The sequence below is a fragment of the Mus pahari genome, chromosome 10 (genome assembly GCF_900095145.1).
Source record: "Mus pahari chromosome 10, PAHARI_EIJ_v1.1, whole genome shotgun sequence".
Taxonomy (NCBI): Eukaryota; Metazoa; Chordata; class Mammalia; order Rodentia; family Muridae; genus Mus; species Mus pahari.
Genome location: NC_034599.1, coordinates 57,247,320 through 57,252,679, shown reverse-complemented (window position 1 = coordinate 57,252,679; position 5,360 = coordinate 57,247,320).

The window sequence follows — 5,360 nt, the reverse complement described above, 5'->3', positions numbered from 1 at the left end:
GCTATGATCAGACATACCAGGGCTCACAAAGACTCCATTTAAAATACTACGAACACATGTCTCCTCATCCCAGAGATACCAGCGTTAGTAGCCCGATGGTGGGAGAATGCAAACAGGGCTAAAGCTGCGCAGACACCCGGAAGGTTCTCAGTACATGGGGAAGGGACTATAGAAGTTTGTACCTAAGAAGCCAGAGAAGCCTACATCTGACCTTCAGTGTGAAATCTTTTCATTGCTACAGTCAATAAAACCACTCAGATTTGCCACCTACTCACAAAGCATTAATGAAAGAAATTAGAGAACCCAAAAGAAATAAGGCTTGTGAGATAGCTCAGGACAAGCCTGGTGGCTGACCTGAGTTTCATTCCCAGAAGCTACTTAAAGATGAAAGGAGAAAACCAAGTTTTCTGAGTTGCAGTCTGGCCTCTGCACACACACTGGCATGTGTGCTCACACATACATAAAAACATGGGTAATAGTTTTTTCCAAAATAGAAGTTCAGGTGTATTTCCTGATTAAGATTATTAAACTGTCTATCACCCAAAGTAATCCATGGACTCTATACAGAACAGAGGGAAGTGCTGATGACGGGCGGGGTTGCTAGGCACACATTGTCCTCATGCCAACACTGAGGAAGCAGAGGCAGAAAGATTGACGTGGCTTCAGGGATAACCTGGTCTAAACAGTGAATTCCAGGCCAGGCAGAGATGTGGAGCCACACTATCTTTCAGTTAAACCATCCAACAAATACAAATGTCAAAGGTATTCTTTACAGAACTAGAAAATACAGTTCTAGGATTCACAGAGAAGCACGCAAGACCCTGAACAGCCAAAGCAATTGTGAGCAAAAAGAACAGGACTATAAACATACAGTAATCAAAAAAGTATAGTATGTACCCAAAACAAAACAAACAAAAACAAACAAAACCCTAGATGCACCAGGCCTGATAGATGGCTCAGTGGGTAAAGGTGCTTGCTGCCAAGCCTGAGAGCCTGAGTTAAATCCTAAGAACGTACATGATGGAACCAACTCCAGAAAGTTGTCCTCTGACTTTCACATTGTGAGACCCATGTAGCGATGCCACGAAAGGAGAAGGTCACAGGGCAAGGATGTTGAAGAGATTGTGAAGAGCCACAGGCAGAGAAGATATGTTTTATTTACCAGTGCAAAGGTCCCCAGTCAGGTGGCCATCAGCAGTGACCCAGGCACATGCCAGGACAGTGTGTGTAGACTGGTGTACAAACCACAGGCGTGTAGGCACATAGACCTACAAGCAAACACATACGAGGTCAGATATATACAGAACCACACAAAAGTGGCATTCTGCTATACAACAGAGTGCATCCCCATTTTCCTTTGTGGTCTCTGGGGAATGTGTCCATTGCGTCGTCCCTCATGTCCAGTGTCAGCCATGTTTTGGTGATTGTTCTCAGATATCCATACCAGTCTCAAGTTGTCTAAACATAAACTGGCCCTTAACAGTCTTCTGTTACCAACAGGTTCCCCCCCCATTTTCTCCCACCCCCTCTTTCTCAAAAAAAAAAAAAAAAGCAGCCTTGAAGAACAAAGTTCTGAATTCAGCGCACATGTTTATAACCTGCAGCAGAAAGGAGACAGATTAAAGCCACATGCCACATGCTGTCTTTGACAACTACACCAAAGCTTCTATCAACACAAAAGCACAGCTCTCCCCTCAAAGGGAAGAAGAAATCATTTATTCTGGAGCCAAATGTGAGTGACCATACAGATTTAGGTTACCCCAAATGGCATGTTCTAATAAGGAAGCAGTTTCATGATGTCTTTATAGTAATAACAAACACAAGTCAGCCAGGCAGGGGTGGCAGGCACCTTTAATCCCAGCACTCTGGAAGCAGAGGCAGTTGGATCTCTGAGGCCAAGCCCAGCCTGGTCTACAGAGAGAGTTCTAGGACTGCCGGGGCTACACAGAGAAACCCTGTCTCAAAACAAAAGCCCACAAAAAGAAAAAAAAAGTCATAAACTAAGGCACTTATCAAATACAGTTTGGGGGATGGGGCATATCATGTAGGCGGGTAGAGCCAGAAGGAACTGACTTTGCTATCAGCCTTAAATATTATCTGACAACATTCTTAGCTCTTCGACTGGTGGAAAACTAGGGCTTGTTAATACATTCGGAAGGTTTTTTAGGTTGCTGTTGTTTGTTTTTAGATCTCTTGGGGTGTTAGGTCTGTCTTTATCTGACAGTGACAAGTCTCATAAAGGAAAGGACAGGGAGTGGTTATGTTAGTGAGCAAAAGATGGCCCAGGATAAATTGTGATTAGGCTCTCCGCACCACTGACGTTTCTGTCAGCCAGCCTTTGCAGGCACAACTTCTCTTCAGGATTTCCTCACACTCTGCAGTCAGAATGCAATTATGAAGGAAGATTAGACAGGGCTGGGGAGACGGCTCAGTGGTTAAGAGCACTGGTTGTTCTTCTAGAGGACCTGGGTTCAGCTCCTCGCACACACATGGGGTCCCCCAGCCTTCTCTAGCTGCAGTTCCGGGGATGTGACACCATTTTCGGTCATCCTGTGGGCACCAGTAGTGCACATGGTACACAAGCATGCCTGCAGGCTCACTATTTACACACATAAATGATACATACACATAAATTATATATACTTGAAGGATTTGACAGACTTAAATCTCAAATATGGCCGGGCGGTGGTGGCACATGCCTTTAATCCCAGCCCTTGGGGAGGCAGAGGCAGGCAGAGTTCAAGGCCAGCCTGGTCTACAGAGTGAGTTCCAGGACAGCCAAGGCTACACAGAGAAACCCTGCCCCAGAAAATGAACCACAAGGGCTTTATTTACTTACCTGTTTGTTTACGAGTATGTGCAGGCGCATATGCCTGCCTTCTTGAGAAAGCCAGGAGAGGGTGTCAGGCATCTTTCTTAACTACCCTCTGCCTGCCAATTCCTGACTGTTTAGCATAGCCACAGCTGTGAATACTAGCAGGCTCCCGTTTGGGGCCTGTATTAGTTAGGGTTTTACTGCTGTGAACAGACACCATGACCAAGGCAAGTCTTATAAAAAACAACATTTAATTGGGGCTGGCTTACAGGCTCAGAGGTTCAGTCCATTATCATCAAGGCAGGAGCATGGCAGTATCCAGGCAGACATGGTGCAGGAGGAGCTGAGAGTTCTACATCTTCATCCAAAGGCTGCTACTGGAAGACTGACTTCCAGGCAACTGGGGTGAGAGTCTTAAGCCCACACCCACAGTGACACACCTACTCCAACCAGGTCACACCTATTCCAACCAGGCAACACCTCCAGATGGTGCCACTCCCTGGTCCAAGAATATACAAACCATTACAGGGCCTATGGCTTCCCTAACAATGAGCCTGGCTAGGTTCAAAGAGCCAGGCTTGAATTCTTTTCTTGGTCTCAAATCCAAGAAGGAAGGGGTGGGTAAGCCAGGAGCAGCAGGAACAGTCAGTCTATCTGCTATGGCACCAGTGGGCACGTCTTGCCTGGCGGGTCTGTGTCCTATAAGGTCCAGACTAATGAAGTCTCCTTCCGCTCCCAGCCCTACAGAGTACCTTCAGGGAGTGTGACAGCTAGCCAGCAGCAGGATGCCCACAGTCTGCTTCAACTGGATTTCTCATGTGCTTCAGCCAAAGTCTTACCATCTAGTTATGGTGGTCAACCAAGAGCATTGACAATAGCTTGTGTCTTTGGGGAGCCTTCTGAGGATTCCTTGATCAATAACTCAGCAGATCTCAAGACACCCAATGTCTGTCCAGCTCTAATTTCTGAATTTTGATGGTTGTGTTTATGGTCATATGTGATAATGAGCATCAGGATTTCAACTTTCTTTCTTTCTTTTTTTTTGGGGGGGGGGGGACAGGGTTTCTCTATAGAGCCCTGGCTGTCCTGGAACTCACTTTGTAGACCAGACTGGCCTGGAACTCAGAAATCTGCCTGCCTCTGCCTCCCAAGTGCTTACAAATGTCCCCAGAAAACAAATTATTGGTAGTGCATTGATACTTTCTGCAAGGCCATGTGGTGGTGGACATCTTTAATCCCAGCAGGTGGGTGGCAGAGGCAGGTAGATCTCTGTGAGTTTGAGGCCAGCCTGGTCTACAGAGCAAGATCCAGAACAGCCAGGACTATGCAGAGAGACCCTTTCTCAAAACAAAACAAAACAAAAAGAAAAAGAAAAGAAATTTTTTTGTAAATGTGTGCCTGTGCCTAAATTAAAACAAAATTTAACCCCGAGCCCTTGCAGAGGTGCAGAACCAGTGTCCTGAGCTGTTGGTGGCTAAGTAGCACAAATTCCAGAAATGGCATGTTCTAAACTCACAGTTACATCTACCCTCTGACCCACTCATTTCCCTCCCAGAAACATCCACAAAGGGCTTGTGTGTTCTTAGCAGATTTTATTTAGCATAGTGCTAAACAGCAAGAGTCCGAGTGTTCATTATTAAGAGTCGAGGCAGAGGCTGGAGAGGTGGCTCAGTGGTTAAGAGCACTGGCTATTTCTTCAGAGAACCTGGGTTCAGTTCCCAGCTCCCACATGGCAGCTTACCAACATCTGTTAGGGGCAGTCCCAGGAGATCCAAAGCCCTCTTCTGGCCTTTGGGGGCGTTGCATGTGCACACAGCACACAGATATACATGCCACAGACAAAACAGTTATATACATAACATAAAAATAAAGATTTTTGGTTTAGTTTTTAAAGGAAACAAATTAAAAAGAAAAACCTTTTGGTGTATCTGTACACTAGTTTTCTATTCGACAATAAATAGAAATAAACTTCAATATGCAGACTGATGTGGGTGAATCTGAAAAGCACTGAGTGGCAGACGCCAAGCACACGTAAGCTGTGCTGAGGGTTCCGTTTCTACGAAGTTCAGTTCATTCAAAGCTGTAAGAATGAGAACTGCGGGACTGGTGAGATGGCTCAGTTGGTAAGAGCACCCGACTGCTCTTCCAAAGGTCCAGAGTTCAAATCCCAGCAACCACATGGTGGCTTATAACCATCTGTAACAAGATCTGACACCCTCTTCTGGAGTGTCTGAAGACAGCTACAGTGTACTTACATATAATAAATAAGTAAATCTTAAAAAAAAAAAAAAAGAATGAGAACTGTGCCGGGCGTGGTGGCGCATGCCTTTAATCCCAGCACTCGGGAGGCAGAGGCAGGCGGATTTCGAGGCCAGACTGGTCTACAAAGTGAGTTCCAGGTCAGCCAGGGCTATACAGAGAAACCCTGACTCGAAAAACCAAAAAAAAAAAAAAAGAAAAGAAAGAATGAGAACTGCGCATGCACAGTTGCTGCTGAGCAGGAATGGGACCAAACTAGGAAGAAAGGCAGAGGCCAACTTTTCCA